General features: G+C 28.9%; 1 pseudogene; it reads left to right on the top strand.

Annotated features, from left to right (window-relative positions):
- The first annotated feature begins 6,256 nt into the window (after positions 1 to 6,256).
- LOC149059938 (uncharacterized) lies at positions 6,257 to 11,818 on the top strand (annotated as a pseudogene).
- The last annotated feature ends 6,552 nt before the right edge of the window (positions 11,819 to 18,370 follow it).

Below are 18,370 nucleotides of genomic sequence, written 5' to 3'. Positions count from 1 at the left end.
CTTTTAAAAAAAGAGCGTCCCCACCACTTGTTAAACGTTACAAAGCCGTGGGGGCGTAGACCCCACACCCCCTAATACACCTCTTTAAATCATAAAGGAAATATTTATGAATAATTAAATTTAAAAAAAAAAAGCGGGTAAGTCGTGGATGTCACTCTGCTGTACTGTAGGTTACTGTAATGGATGGGATTAAATTTGAATGCAATGATAGGTATCATTGTATACGAAAAACGATTCTGAACGGAGATGATTTGTCAGTCTAGGATATATTATATTTAAATATTGTCATATATTCTATTTTGAAACAAATATTTTTTTTTTTCAATTAAGACGCATTTTGCATAAGGCATGGTTAATCAATTAGTGTAGTTATCATGTAGTTATCATAATTCATAATACTTTATATTATCATAGATATACGAATACCTGGTTTGAGGAGAAATCGTTATCATTACGCGATTTCATAAAAATTTAAAACTCAAACGCTCAAAACATTTTTCCTATAATGACGCTTCAAATTTTCTGTATAGCTATTTGAAGCAAAACTTATGGAAAACTTGGTGTTAAATTTTATAAACCTTAGATATAAATACAAACAATATAATGAATTTTGAACTACAAAATAATTTGCAAATATTCATGGTTTTTACGAATTTTTGTCAATATTTGAAATTCAAATGCTAATAAAAATTTAATTTGAATTTCCGGTGGACATTTTTTTTGTGATAAAGATTGAAAAATTTGTAAGGAATCTTGTATTAAATTTTCAAATCTTAGGTATAAAAGGAAATTTTTTTATGAATTTCTAGAATAAAATAATCTACGATTTTTCGTGATTTTTACGTATGTTGTCAAAATTAAAATTTGAATGCATGTAAAAAAAAAAAATGTGGCTATATATTTCTTTTATTTTTCAACTGCTATTGCAAAACTATATTATGAGCCTTGTATTAAATTCTCAAATCTTAGAATTAAAAAGAAAAACTTTTATGAATTTCTATCTAAGATAATTTGAACATTGTCGTATTTTTTATGTATTTAATCAAATTTTGAACTGTAAATTGTTATAAAAAAAATTTGTGACTATATATTTCTTTTATTTTACAAATGCTATTGTAAAACTATTTTAGGAGCCTTTTATTAAATTTTCAAATCTTAGGTATAAAAGGAAAATTTTTTATGAATTTTTAGGATAAAATAATTTACGAATTTTTGTGATTTTTACGTATGTTATCAAAATTAAAATTTTAAGACATGTAAAAAAAAATTGTGGCTATACTTTTATTTTATTTTTCAACTGCTATTGTAAAAATATGTTAGGAGCCTTGTATTAAATTTTAAAATCTTAGAATTCAAAAGAAACTTTTTATGAATTTCGATCTAAGATAATTTGAAAATTGCCGTAATTTTTACGTATAAGTCAATATTTAAACTTCAAATGCTAATAAAAAAAATCATGCCTATGTATTTTTATAATTTTTTAATCACTATAAAAATAACCTATGAGGAACTTTGTATTAAATTTTCAAGTATTTTGATAGGGCCAAAAAGTTTTTATCGACTCTTCAAAAAAAAATTTTCAGACAAATTGAAAATTTCAGTCGTCTATAAATATCTTAAAAAAAGTCAAAATATTTTGAAAATTAAATCATGTAAAGAAAATGCCAATCCTAATAACTGGTAAAATTTTCAAGTATCTAGGACTTATACTTTTTGAATAATAACAAATATTTAAAATCGTTTCAGGATAAATCGTTATCGGTACGCTATTTTGTAAAAATTTAAAATTTAAAAGCACTTAAAATTTGTCCTATAATGATGCTTCGAGTTGTCTCTAAAACTACTTTAAAGGAAAACTTATGGAAAACTTAGTGTTGTATTTTTAATCCTTAGTTATAAACGCAAAAATTTTTATGATTTTTCAACTTCAAAATTACTTGCAAATTTTCGCGTTTTCGACAGATTTCGTAAAATTTTGAACTATAAACGCTTATTAAAAAAAATCGTGACTTACGATTCTTAATTTTTTTTAGCTAAAATAAGAGCAAATCGTAAGGAACCTTGTATTAAATTTTCAAGTTTTTTTGGTCGTCCGACATTTTTTTACTGACACTTCAAAAAAAAATTCTCAAAAAAATCGAAAATTTCAGTGGTCTATAAATAACTCAAAAAAAGTCGAGTTCAAAAATTTTTGAAAATTAAACTATATATAGATATCACTAACATTAACATTTGGTGAAAATTTCAAGTATTTACAGTGATTAGTTTTTGAATAACAACCATATAAAAATATCGATTTGGTCGAAAACGGGTTTTGCGTAAAAATTTCCGTTTTTCTGTCATTTTTTTTTTTGTTTTTCTCGATTTTTTTGAAAACTGTTGGAAAATGTTTACTTTTGACCTCTATAATGCACCAAGAATGTTCACTTTTACATCGGAAACCATCCCCAAATTTTGAAATCGAAGCATTATTTTGACTAGTTATGCTGTACACAGACACACACACAAAAAAAAAAAAACACACATCGTTGTAAAATCAATACATTCATCACTTTGTTCAGGTTCAGAATCTAAAATTATGTAAATATTATATTGTATATTATATTTTTAACTTATAAAATAAAATATAACAAACTCATAAACAATTGAAACAATACAAAAAAAAATACCATTTATTTAGGTTTATTTATTATATATGTTATCACTTATCACGTACATTTTGATAAAAATTAAAAATTCAGAATGATGGCAATGATGGCATGATTTAGCGTCACATGCGTTCCCCTTAAAAATAAAAGTAGGGGTACGCTGAAATTTCTGAATAATTAGTTGTGGTACTCCGTCCCCCTGCGCCCCCCCCCCCCCCCAAGGCGCAGCAATGCTTATAATTAATAAAATTATTATTACTATTTAGTATTTTATATCGTATTTATTGAATGCTGTATACCTAATCTAGTTAAAAGTTGATACAATAATGCGATATGCATTGTTGTTCATATTAATTATTGATTGTCGCTGTAAACATCTATTAATAAAATAAAGGGATTTATTTAAACTAAACATACAGTGAAACCTCCTTTAACGGACACCTCTCAATAGCGGACATCTCCAAATAACGGACGGAATTTTGGGAACGGTGAAATGTGTACTCACTGTATTTCCCCTCTTAATAGCGGACACCTCCAAATAGCGGACGACGTTTAAGCGACCGAGAGTGTCCGGTATTTAGAGGTTTCACTGTATTATATTGGATTTAATTTTAATAATAGATATGCGATATTATTGTGTTAAATATTTTTGTAATTCATATGAATTTTATTTTTAATCGTATTGAATAATACTGGTTTATACTTTATTTGTCTATAGTCAGTGAGACAGACAACACCATTTCGACAAAAATTGTTTGAATGATATTACGAGTATACCTATAATACAATTATTATTATTATTAATGAACGTGGTTTTTTTTAATTAATTTTGCTTTTTTACGTTTTGTGCATAAAAGTGCCTACTTTTATTTAAGTTTTAAACGTTAATTATCAAAAATGGAGATGAACAAGGTAAATTGATTATTAATTATTTTAAATAACACAGTGATATTGGTATGAACTTACAGATATTATTTTAAATAGGCACCAATAAACTAACAATATAATCTATAAATTAAATAGTCGTAACTGTATGTCACTGATTTTTTTTATAAAAAAGTCAAAATATATAATAATTATTAATAATTAGGTATCTAAGTATGAAATATTATAGTAGTGAGTGGGCACATGTGGTGCACATTTTGTAAAAATATATATTGATGGGAGAGTGGTCACCTTCATTTAAAATGTTATCATTATAGACAAAAAATGTGAAATCAGGCTTCATGCTTTAATGTATGTTTTGGATGAATCATTTTTTGATATTTTAATTTATAATAATTAACTAATCAAATTTAAATACCGTTTAAAAGTGGTTACAAGAAAACATTATAATGTTATTTTTTTTAGATATAATACAAGGAAGTATTTTTAACAAAATATTGTTCATTCCTCAAAAATATCAAAACTAATAATTATTATTATGGGTTGTCTTACCTATCATAAATGTTCTGTGTTTTTAATTAAACATCAATTAATGGTTCAAAATAAAACTCTTATTAAAATCTTAGTTAAGTCAATAGGAACTTCTATAATAATAAATTTAACTACATAATCAGAGGCGTGCTCAGGATTTTTATATGGTGGGGGGGGGGGTTCACTTAATATTTTTTAATAGATCTATTTAATAATATAAAATTTCGGTATTATACATAATATCATATATTTATTATAGATAATACACATTACACACAGTCACACAGACAATAACATAACATATTATAGATATATATTATTATAGATATATTATAGATATAATATATTTATATATAGATACCTATCAGTGCCGAATGCCGATTATTACGAGGACCAAGCGCATGGAATAATGAAATTAAATGTTGTAACAATACTTACTCTTATCACAATACTACGCCGATTATTCAATGTTGCCAAATTAGAATAGTTTTAAATTTTATTATATTATTGAAAAAAAAAATTTTAATATTTCCTTCTATTGACCACTATTGTTTATAGTATATTAGTATTACACAATATATATATTACCATGGGGGGGGGGGGGGGTTCAAATCCTATGAACCCCCCCCCCACTTGAGCACGCCTCTGTACATAATAGGTATTGAAAAAATTGTGTTTATTTTTGGAAATGTTTACTAGCCAGTCCTTGTCACAAAAATATTCAGTTGTTAAAGTATGGAGTTGCAAATTTCCGAAATTGTGTTGCAAATAAGTTGCAAAATGTTGGCACAGATTCGGAGTGGATCGGGCAAAGTAGGGGAGCTAGCCCCCCGACACAAAAATGTTTGTAGCTGTTAAAGTATGAAGTTGCAAATGTCCGAAATTGTGTTGCAAATAGTTGCAAATAAGTTGCAAAATATTGGCACAGGTTCGGAGCGGATCGGGCAAAGTAGGGGGGCTAGCCCCCCGACACAAAAATGTTTGTAGCTGTTAAAGTATGGAGTTGCAAATTTCCGAAATTGTGTTGCAAATAAGTTTCAAAATATTGGCACAGGTTCGGAGCGGATCGGACAAAGTAGGGAGGCTAGGTGAAGTTGACCCCACCCAAAAGTAAATCGTTGATTGCGGTGAAAGTATGGAGTTGCAAATTTCCAAATTTGTGTTGTAAATAGTTGCAAATAAGTTGCAAAATGTTGGCACAAGTATTGATCGGATTGGGCAAAGTAGGGGGGCCAACTTCACGGACGTCCCCTTAGGTCCAAAAAAAAAAAGTGATATTATTGATGAATTAATTATCCATGTACACAAACATAAATACATAATAATAATATGTCATAATATACAGTTTGAGTAAACATTATAATTTACCAACAACGAAAATAAGATAACGAAATTATGGGTACCGTACTGCCGTGTACAGTATAATATATGTATTTACATATTATGTAATGAAGTAGGTAATGTACCCAAATATTTTTAAGTTACTTCAAATATTAACAACTATGTATACCAGTTTCTTCTGCCAGTCTGCCATTAATGAACCTACGCAACTCTACTTCTGAGGCATGTTTAATTTAAATAATAGTATTAATGATTATAATTTATAATCAACTTAATTTTTAACCTATTAACTAGGAAAATTGGTAGTTTTAAAATGAAGGTTTTTGTGTTGGTTATTTTACTCACTTTGCCGTAGGGAATCGCGGGAAAAAAGTCCCGTAAAAAAAATTCCCGGTAAAAAAAGTTCTGGTAAAAAAGTCCCACACTAGGAAAAAAAAGTCCCGAGGTAAAACGTCCCAACTTTAATATAGATTTGATTTTAACTGATACCCTTTATTTCATTATTTGTGTACCTAATGATTGGCAGTCGAACACTCGAACACATATACTGATAATCGTATCGATATAATTGAATATTGATATAATAATAAATATAATAGTAATTGAACAATTTTATCATAGTTATATACATATTGGCTATAATGTAGTATTATTATTTTTATTATACCACACATACATACATATTATGTATCATTACCCATATCTTTTGATCTTATATTTGGTAAACTGAAAAATTCCCTAATGCCAAACAGGTATAAGAAACTGTTGCCAGTCTGTTGGATTACATCGAAAGAGCACCTACACGTTTATACGTTTGTTTTCATCTAGTTTGATTTTTTTGGCATTTAAAAATGGAATTAATTAATTCGAACAAAAAATACCCTCAGGTTGCGTACTTGGGATTTTTGTTTAATTTCCACAAAGAATGTTCTATACTTTTATTCGTTGGAGGTGTTCGAAAAATAGCTCTATGAAGTATCCGTGTTTTTTAAAAACTAGTTTAAACATAAATAATCCAATTTTTATCTCAGTAAATAATGTGCATCAAGGAAATGAACATTTTATTTCTGCGACAAAAATAAAAATTTTAATTGTGGAAAAAGCTAAATTAACAAGTGATTCGCCAGCTCAAATTTTCGCGAAAGTAGTATCTAACATTCCCCAAAGTGTACTCGCTGAATTGCCAAGAGAGGAATATCTAAAAAGAACAATTCGAAACCACAGGGCATTCAATGACCCACCTAAACCTACTAGTGCAAAAGAACTAATTATTGAAGGTAAATAAAAAGATAATATAATAATAAAATAATAAAATAACCTAGGTACCAGTGACGCAAATAGATCAAGCCCTAAGAAGTTTTTTTTTTAATTATAATATGTTAGTATAGTGTATACATTAGTACAAGTACATATTTTTAAAGATACCTGTATTTCTTCTCTCTTCAGTTCTGACTTAATAAGTATCTAGTTAAGTATATTATACATAGAACACGTCGTACATAACATAAGTACCAATTAATATTATAATATTACAAATTTATAAAAAAACCGATTTATTTCATTAACAATAATAATAATAATAATGTGTAATTAAATTATAACTATACAATTATTTAGAACTACTATCTATAGACCTATAGTATAGTATAGTCTATTATTATTAATATTGTTTATAAGGCATATCCCCCTATTTGCGCCACTACTAGGTGCTCTTCAGGTGATAATTTTATCAAAAACATATAGGTATATTTTATTCACTATAGGAGAGTATCGAGAATATGGAAATGAACGATTTTTGCTGTATTACAATAGCCCAAATTCCAATAATAGAATTTTAATGTTTGTCACTGATAATTATTTGTCGTTATTTTCCAAATCTGATACCTGGTTTGTCGACGGAAATTTTGGCCTCGCGCCTGAATTTTTCAAGCAATTGTACGTCATTCGTGTACAAGTAAATTCTGTAATTGTCACAGCAGTATATTGCATTCTGCAGAAAAAAAATCAATCTACATATGAAGAGATATTTAGAGTTATATTAAAAGAATGTGAGACTCGTGATTTATACCCAGATCCGTTATATTTACATTTAGATTTTGAAATAGCTGTCATAAATGCTGCAAAAAATATTTTTGGATCCCATATTACAATTAATGGATGTTTTTATCACTTGTGTCAATCGACACATAGGAAAATTCAAAAACTTGGTTTATCAGAAATTTATAAAAAAGATGGTAATTTTCGAAAATTTTGCGGTAGCTTGATGGATTAGCTTTCCTACCACAGGATAAAGTACTGGACGGAATGGCATGTTTAAAAGAAATAATGCCACCTGATGCTGAAGACCTATTAACTTATTTCGATTCATATTATGTAAATGGTTCCTATAGTCGTGTAGGTTCAGCTTCTACCTTACATTTTAGAAAAATTCCACCTATATTTTCACCTTCAACGTGGAATGTACATAATACGACATTAGTAGGTGGACATCGAACCAATAATATGACTGAAGGATGGAATAACCGTTTTGCAAAACTCTGTGGACATATAAGCATCCGACGATATGGAAATTAATTCGAAAAATAAAAATGGAAATTTCTGCAGATGATGCGAAGTTAGCTCTAAATGCTATAGGAGATTCAAGAACTATTAGAAAACTAGGACAAACTCGGACAATAGAAACACGTCTAAAAAACTTATGTATACAAATACAAGCGGACAAAATCAGTGTGTTAGATTTTTTAACAGCCGTAAGTCACAATATCAGAAAGAGGTGCGATTAGTATATTGTGTACCTATTGTACTATTATAATAATTTTATATTTATGTATTTTATATTTATTTATATATTATTGACTATTGTATATGTTATTTCATTATAACATTTTATCATTATACCGATTAGGTATTATATCGATACGATTATCAGTATGTTTTCGACGGCCAATCATTTAGGTGCACAAATAAAAGGTATCATTTAAAATCAAGTCTATTATTATTAAAGGTGGAACGTTTTACGTCGGGACTTTTTTTTCCTAGTGTGCGACTTTTTTTACCGGGACTTTTTTTTCCGTTTACCGCCGTAGGATAGTGCATGTTTTGTAATACAAAGTTATACATTTAAAAACTACAATAAAGTGTAATTCCATGATTGTGTTGAATTTTCAAGGCAATGGTCAAATTGTTTTTAAATTTAAATTTATATTATATTTAGTCATTGAACATGACGTGTCTATATACATGGAACGAGTCTGTAACACGATTAATTTGTTGGCAACATTATATATTTATAACTGTATGGTCAGTTGCCGTATGGCCTTATTATGGGTGTTAAAAGTGTTTACACTTTATAGTCATACTAGCCCTCCGTGCTAGCTGGGGGAGACCCCCAGACCCCCTTGGTCGGTGAAAAGTGGGTACCGATGGTGGACACAGAGTCGTTACAATTAATAAAGTCACGGCCGTACTCGTCGGTCAATACTATAGACGTATAAAATGTTTTATATGTCTATATAGACAATAAAAAAAAATCAATATTGATCAATACTCAAAAGTCGTAGTAGGTGATAACGATTTCGTGGAATTATCGTTTCGAAAGCGGCAAATTTGAAACTCGAGTTTAATAGTTGTTGATACGGTCCAGTCTTGTGCTGTCATGAATGTCGAAACGAAAAGTAATAATGCAGTTGATTGACAACAATGTTCAATATCTATATTAATTAAATCAACTGCATAGTAATTTATATTAACCACAATATTATACGTTGACTTAATGCTTATTGTTAAGAAATGATAATAATTCATAATACCTACTAGACTTCAGTCTAATTTTTATATACCCACCAATAAATCTAATTTCTCCAGAAATGCCCCACTTTTAAGATTGATGCATAAGGAAAACAATTATAATATCGATTATTAAACCATATTTAGTACGGAGGCTCATATAATATCTGCTTCTTCTTTACTAAAGGCCATGCCTTGTCGTTGCAAATCTGGTACGCCATTCTTCTCTATTAGAAGCCAATCTTTTCATTTCTATAATATAATATAATATAAAAAAAAAATATCTTAAATGTCTTTTATTAGTTTTTTAGAATATTATAATTTTAAGTAATTATATGTAAAGCATTTTATAAGTTGCCATAATGTGTCTCTATTTGTTATCTGCGTTTTCAGACTTTTTCTTGATTGTATAATTGTGTAAAAGCCGTTCGGTGTTGTACAATTGAGAACGTTTAACCTTTTTGGCGACACGATTGAGAACGATTGTCGGCAGATCAAAGAAACAATTTTTTGTACATTACATTCAAACGATTGAGAACTATTTTTTGATCGACGTTTTCCATTTATCTTAACTTTTAGTAATAATTTTTAGGGCTAGGATTTTGATCCAAGGGCATATTTTTTATGGTGTTTTGAAATGTTGCTGATTAAAACTGATGTTTTGTATTTTTTTTTTTTGCATTTCTTGACAAAATTCACCTTAAATTTGTTTATAAAATTAACGACTTTGAAAAGTCTAATGATATAAATAATCAACCATTATAAAATATAATGGAATAAAAGATAATGAAAAGACTTTCGGCATGTTTGCTTTTGATTTTGGATTTTTTTTAATTTTTAATCTTAAACTGACAAATAAAAATATAAATATGTTGTAAATAAATATTAATTTTTTAAATTTTGATCTAAAAAAAATGCCTTGAGCTGACAAATAAGTGATAAATGTATTGATTTTACAATGATGTGATTCTCTTTTTATTTATCAAATTTAATTACCCGTAAGTTTATTCTGTAACCAAAAACTCAAAGAAATATAGTAATTGATATCTATTATATAACATATTGTATTTTTTGTTTTTTTAATTAATGTGGCAACGTTGCATAAAAGTTATTAGGTAATAACGTTCTCAATCGTGTTCTACTCAAGCCGTTTGGCGTTATAATAAATAAATAAATAATAAAACTCAAAATTAGTTGAATTTAGGAAGTTGTAGATATTTAAATATTTAATATTATATAATACCGGTAGTTGACTTGAAAAAATAGAGAATGTTGTTTAAAAACATGATCTCAATCATCATTATGAACTGATTTTGTTGTTGTTTCTACTCCAAAATAGAGTTAAAATTAACCATTCATTGTGTTATTTTTATAAAGGAGAATAAATCCAAAAATCGTCCACATTCATGCTATAACAATATAACAGCTATATTAAATAATAAATATTAATACATTAAAATTTGTTCTTTAATAACATATTCATGTCTTCATGATGTCAAATATATTGTAGCTTTTGTGCTTTCTCAAGCAACATTGATTGCCATTCGGATGACGTTCAGTAACTTCGTCTGCAAATATAGATGCACGAGCATGGACCCGGTATAAAACATTTATTTCATTAAGATAACTAGGTATAATGTATAAATTATAGATCACTAAATACTGTTAATAAATAAATGTAAAAATTTAAATAATAGAGTAGGTAGGTAAAATGTTATAATGTGAACATGTGATGTCCTACTTCGTTGTATGTTTATTACTACCTATATAGAGTTTATTATAATTATTTTATTTATATTTCATTCATATTTTGATGTTTCTAAATTTACAAATTTTTTTTTTTCATTTAATAAATTTCTTTGTAGGATACAAATACATGATGTGAATATATACATCGATAAAGAATATATCTACTCCTGTGTATAGGCTTGTGGTGGAGTAGAGCGTTAACGAATAATCGTACATAAATTATAAGAAAAATAAAAATAAAAATTATACACAATTATAAAATAAAAATCTAAGAAACATGATTAAGTACTTAAAAATAAAAAACGTTTTACATATTTAAATATAAGACTAACAAACATCGTTATATGCGGGTTTCACTAAGAAATATTTAATTCTGAAAAAAGCGTATCAGTTATGATTTTTTTGTCATTCAATAGACAATAAGTCATAATGTATGTTCTTTCTTGATAAATAAACAAATAATTGTTAATTTAATACAATATAATATACACGGGTATCCCGCGATCGTTGGTGGACGACGCGTTATTCATATCACTACGATAACATTTGCCTCACTTCACACGACAATAATATTAGTCAATAACTGGCGTACCGGCGTACCGCGATCGCCAGACCACGTTATTAATATTATTAATGTAAAATTTTAATTTTTAATTGTTATTTGTTAATCATAAGCATTATTAAAATTAAAGCATTAAAATTAAAATTTAGCGTAAGATAATATTGTGTTAAATTATGAGATATTATATATTCAGTTATTAGTTATTAGTGTTATTACAGACTCTTACAGGAGCGGAGTGGCTCAACAGTTCTTATCGGGCAAACAGATATTTTCAGGCCACATAAATTTATTTCAGGCCATTTTTTTTCAAATTTAATTTCTTACCATTTATTGTCTTATTGGTAGATGTGTGCTTGCCATTTTTTAAATTGGGTGAAGTATATATAAAACAATTTATTTAGCCTACATATTGCTAGAAGATATTATCAATTTATTATCGCATACACATTTTATATTCTTCCTGGCTTCTATTGTAAAGTAGGTAGTACCTATAGGTATTGATATATCAACCATAAAAATGTTTATTCATTATCAAGTATTTGAAACAAGAAACTCCCTCTAAGTAATCTTATAACTGAACTCAGGTAATATTATTTTATATTTACACAAATATATCACTACTATAGAAATTTATTTTTTATACTTATATAATTATAAAAACACTTAAGCTTCTTATTTTAGGAAATGTATTAAATAATATTTTATAATAACAATTTGCTTGGTAAATTACTTTTACTGCCCAACTCGTTAGTAATAATATCGTTATCTAATTCTATGAGTATTGATTTTTCAATTGACATTAACATAAATTCTTTTAAATGTTCATTAGTCATTGAGTTCCATATTCTATTTTTTATGTACTTCAATGTGGAAAAATATCTCTCACAGGGCGCTTGAGTAACTGGTAGCGTTAACAGATATTTATAAGCTAGAGTTAATAAGATGTATGCATTAGAAAATAAGTTGTACTTAAGTAGTAATCTGTAGCAACAAATGGCACAATTTTTACAAGTAGAGTTGCAAGGTTTTAATTAATTTTCTAGGTTTTCCTCTTCTTGATTTTTATCTTCATCATTCATATCATTTGATAAACTATGGACATGATATTCATCTTCTAGAGAGTTTTTCAAATACTTCCACGATTTGAAGAGTAACTCTTAGGCTCATTGCAGGAACGCCGGAGACAACATGCTTCCTCTCCTTTTTTTGTGATTTCTTTTGCATTTCTTACTCCAAGTATCTTTAGATTCTTTAGATCTTTCTATATTCTACCTGCCCATCTTTATCTAGGTCACCCTTTGGCCTTTGTGTATTTTATTAGTATTAGGGTTTCATGATTTTGTTTGTCCAATTAGTCCTCATCATACATGCCCAACTCAATTTTTATTCTCATACTTATCAAGGTTTCAACAATGTTAGGTTTTTTATATTATAATTATTTCAAATTGTCATTGTTTTGTAGTTTAACTCTGCTTTGTTGTTTCTCTTTGGGCGAACATTTTGCTCAATATCTTCTTTACAAATAATTAAGTAATTGAAAATAGTAATAAATTAAATAATTTTTACTATCTACCTACATATAGCAAGGTTTTAGGATTGGCCTATTTGTAAAATTTATATAGTAATAATAATTTAATCAAATTTCAGTATACATTAATATATACACATTGTGTTCTTATTAAATGTCCACATGTTTAGGACCTATATGGACATAATTCAACTTTAGGGATCGTTATCTAGGTATTGGTACTATACTACATTTTTTTAAGCTTAAAAGTTTTTTCTGTCTCTACTTTTTGTTTTCGAACAATATAGAGCTACAGAGTAGGTATCCTAATATTTTTTATTTGGTGACCCACCATATCTACACACCAATTTAATTTTTCATTAAACAAATTTTTGTAACAATGAATTTATGTATATATTATAATTCATTCTGCATTTTAGCATATGGTGGGAATTTTATATTTATCATTTCAAAATTTATATTAAAATATCATAACTAAAAAAAATATAACATGGCCTTTATAGTGAAATACTAAAAATATTTTAAGGCACAATATGATATTTTCATTTTAATCAATTATAAACTAATAAATTACAACACAATTATATTATATTTTGTTAGAATGTATAAACCCAGTATTTTGGATGAGTGTATCACTATTCAAGACACTGTATTTCTATACAAATAGTATAAAAAATTATTCTCTATTTAGTAATTATAAATTGATAGTTTTTAATTCAGAAACATTAGGAAATAATACATTTTTAGTAAAATAAATTAATAATTGTACAAGAAAATTATATACCTATTAAGTACTTACATATAGCTTATATATCAAATAAAAATATAACTTTGCATATTCATCCTCTTTTAATTTATGGATTGTATTTTAATATTTTATATTATTTTTCAATGGTATTGTATGGTATTTTATATTTTATAACTTATTGTTAAAATAATTTTAAAGTTTACAACTATTTATCTCAACCATTTCAATAAATCAAACCCAACATAATATAATAATATATATCTGGTTGGATAATTTTTTTTTATTGTATTAGTTAGGTATAGCCGGTATAGGTACTTGAATCATATTATAATAGAAATTTTATGTATATTTTCATTTTACTAAAGTTTGGCTGTATTACGTCTTGATGTCCATAGTTTTTATGTTGATTTATCATGATTTTTTTTAAATTATAGAAATAACTTACAGTAAACCATTGAATTAACTATCTACAAGGCAGTTAAGGAGATGAATATTAGAGATATGGTTGTTATTTCTAGACAAAAAAATAATCATACATACTTTTCTAAATTTGAAAATGTATGAAATTATAAACCTAGATTTTTATTGAAAATTTTCAAAAAATCAAATAATCATGGTTGTTTAGGACATTTTTATAATTTTTATTACAAGGAAATTCAAGCTTTGTAAATTCCAATAATGTGGCCCAAGTGTGGTCTATATAAAGACAAAAAAGTTTGTAAGGTTGTGGAGGATAATCTCTGGATCTACTGAACCAATGCTCAAAATTTTTTACCAATAGAATGTCACATCATTTGTGAGTGTTGTAGGCTATAATATATGTTTTTAAAAACTCAAACTCTATAGAAGTTAAAAAGGGTAAAAATAAAATTCACCTAACCGGAACCACTAAAGCTATGAGTATGCAATTTAGCCATTAGTTTCATTTTATTATGCAAAAAACCCCTAAAAAAAGAATTTTTCAAATTCAATCACTATAGAGGGTAAAATGTTTATATAATATAAAGAAGAAAAATTGTTCATTGGTCAGCTTAATCTCTGGAACTACTTAACCGATCTTTTTTTTTTTTATAAATAAATGTATTTACAATCTAACAGAATTGAATCTGTAATATAATAAAACAATAAGTAAATTTGAGTTTTTTTTACAAGGTTTGGAGGCTTGAGTGAAACGTGCGTCCATTGACATTACTTCAAACTACTTAATTGATCCTAAAATATTTTTTACCGTCAAAAGGTTACTCATGAATTTATAGGCTATATTTTATATTGATAAGTGGCCCTTAATTTTTTTTATTACAAATTTGAGATTTTATATAGAAATAATAGATATTATAATAATAAATAAAAAGTGGGTAAGTGGGTATCGCTCTGCTGTACATTGGGGGTGGGGTGGAACTCTGACTAGGGTAGGTTAAATTTGAATGCAATGATAGATATCATTGTATACGAAAGACGATTCTGAACGGAGACGGTTTATCTGTCTAGGATATATTATAGATTATTAAAAATTTTCAAATCTTAGATTTAAAAAGAAAATTGTTTATGAATTTCTAGCTTAAAATAATTTGCAAATTTTCGTGATTTTTACGTATGTTGTCAAAATTTAAATGCTTTAAAAAAAAATGTATGCATATATATTTATTTTATTTTTCAACTGCTATTGTAAAAATATTATAGGAGCCTTGTATTAAATTTTGAAATTTCAAATAAATGCTCTATAGCCCTCCTTTCGGAATCCTGGCTATTACCTACTCGTTTAGTTAATATTACCAACTATGTCTGTTACAGATCAGATCGTCAAGATGGTAATGGCGGTGCTGCAATTATAATTCATAACTCTCTTAGGTCAAGACCTACCTCTATTGTTGCAGCAACCCATAATAATTTTCTTAAATTCAAAATTGATATCGTTGGTGCCGAGTTGTCCCTCCCTAACTCGTCCTCGTCTCTAATAGTATGGTCTTGTAACATTCCAAATGATTCTAATATTCCTATCGGGGTCTGGGACTCCCTTTTTAGTCTCGTCCGGTGAAATTCCCTTCTCGGTGGCGACTTTAACGCCTTCCATCCCGCATGGGGCTCGCTCTCGTTATCACGTCGCGGTAACCTTATATATTATGACACTATTGGTTCTCTAGGTCTCTGCATTCTCAAGAATGGCAGTTCTACTCACGTAGGACGAGCGGGGTCTCCGGATTCCGCTATTGATTTATCTTTTTGCTCAACCCGATCTCATTTGGTCTTTATCCTGGTCTGTCTTCGATGACCCTCATGGAAGCGATCATTTTCCAATATTGATATCTGCAACCATCGGTAACGATTTCCGTGGTACCTAATTGCCTGATTCTTTTTATAATCCTATTGATGAGTTACGTTGTACCTTCAATTTTAATAAGGCTGATTGGGCCTCTTATTCAAGTTTTATCCAACACTCGATTGCATCCATACCTACTGATCTCCCTCTAATTGATTCTTATTCTACTCTTACGAAGATCATTAAAAGTGCTGCTAAACAATTTATACCTTTTAAATATACTAATCCGAAATCCTTCCCTTCCTCTCCTCACTGTTGGAATCCTTCTTTTACTAAGGCGATTAATAATAGGTCTCAACTATTCAAAATATTTCGTCGCTCGGGTGCGATAATAGATTTCTATAATTATCAAAATTGCTGTGCAGCCACTATCCGCCTTTTAAATGACGCTAAAAGAACGGCTTGGAAAAAATCTTGTTCAAGCTTAAACCCCTCAACTTCAAAGCATATTCTCTGGTCTACTGCTAAACGATTCAAAAACTTTGTCTTCCCATTTCAACGGCCAACCAACGATGACTGGTTCCACGATTTTTGCTCTAAGGTTGCCAACTGTTGTGTCCCTAATTAATCGAAGTTTACCCCTCCTTATAACCATAATTGCCTCTCTATCATATTCTTACCAATCTCTTCACTTTATCGGAATTGAACTACGCCATTTCCACTAGACGTTCTATAGCCACTGGGCTTGATAATATCTCTCCGTTATTGTTGAAATACTTACCGACTTGTGCTCTTGATTTCTTACTTAAGGTGCGCAATTATATCCTATCTACCAACCATGTTCCGCCTACCTGGATATCTTACATTCCTATTCCCAAAAGCATTTCGTCCAATCACTCTTTCCTCAGCTTTATGTAAGTCTTTTGAATTTATTCTCAAAACTCGGCTCGATTGGTGGTTGGAACGCAACTCCATACTACCATCTAATCTCTTGCATTCAGGAAATGCACGGTTATATTATTTTCTCTCTATTTTCACATAGACATCTCTCTTTTTCTTCCGCTTACGGCTCACGTCGCACCTGTTCCACTTTTTCCGGTCTTCCACACAGAGTATAGCTGCCTTAGTCTGATTATTTTCAATATTTATATGCGCACCATCGCAATTCATCTTACCAGTCTCGGCTATAAATGCGTCATTTATGTGGATGATATTGTTGGTTTTCTTCCAAAAAATTCTTTGAACTGGCAGTTGAATCCCTTAACCTTGCTCTCATAGATCTAAAACTTATTTTGAATGATCTATTTTTTTCAGTTGCTTATGATGAATGTAAATCTGTAATATTTACTAGGCGCAGATACCATAATCCACCCAACGTGCACCTTGATAATAATATTATTCCTTTTGTTAATAACACAACCTATATAGGTATTATTCTTAACTCTAAATTGCGCTGGCAACCTCACATTATTTCAATCATCTTTTTTGTCTTCCGATGGGAAAATTTTCTCAGGGCAATTGGTGGGGTTCTCACCCAGCGACCCTTCTTTCAATTTACAAATCCATTATTCGTTCCAAACTTGATTACAGGTGTTTCCTCTTTCGTTCTGCCTTATTCTCCAATTAGAATTGACTAAATAAAGTTCAAAGCTCTTGCTTGAGAAGTATTATGAGTTATATTATATCATCCCCTCTCCCAGTAATTGAAGTGGAATCATCGTGTCCGCCTTTTAACATCAGATGTCGCTGGCTTGCAAGTAAGTTTCTCCTAAAATCTTTATCCTATTCTAGCTGTCCCATCTTTGATTTATTTTATTCTTTGTTCTTAACGTGGCGTTACGTCTCCAAAACTCTACCCGGTACTCTCTTTAGTAGCTAACTCCTCAATTTCTCCTTTTCATGAATACTTTTAACTAATAATAAACACCTCCTATACGAGATTGAGTACGAAGTCCTTCTGTATCCCGCTCAGGTCCATTTTCAGATCCATTTTCAGATTTACCTCCTCTGAGCTTAGAGTTACCTTTCATGTTATTATTAACATTTTTTTTTCAGATTGTATTGTAAACAACTTTGTGGACTTCATTGTGGTTTATACAGACGGTTCCGTTTCGCCTCTTTCAGCTGGTTACTCGTTTTATATCCCCAAAATACACATTCATTTACAAACAACCTACCACCTTCCTCATCTTCCTTTACTGCTGAGTGCTTCGCTATTATAGAAGCCTTCAATTGTATCTCTTCTTTTTCTGATAAAAAGTTTTTAGTTGCATAGGACTCAATACTCAATAACTAATGTTCTAAAAGTTATAGTGATGCTAAAAGAAATTTGATT

Source organism: Diuraphis noxia, unplaced genomic scaffold, assembly GCF_037042655.1.
Source record: "Diuraphis noxia isolate RWA-SAM2 unplaced genomic scaffold, SU_Dnox_SAM2 contig0001, whole genome shotgun sequence".
NCBI classification, from domain to species: domain Eukaryota; kingdom Metazoa; phylum Arthropoda; class Insecta; order Hemiptera; family Aphididae; genus Diuraphis; species Diuraphis noxia.
Note: the sequence above shows the minus strand (reverse complement) of the source record. Positions and strands in the feature narration are given on the sequence as shown.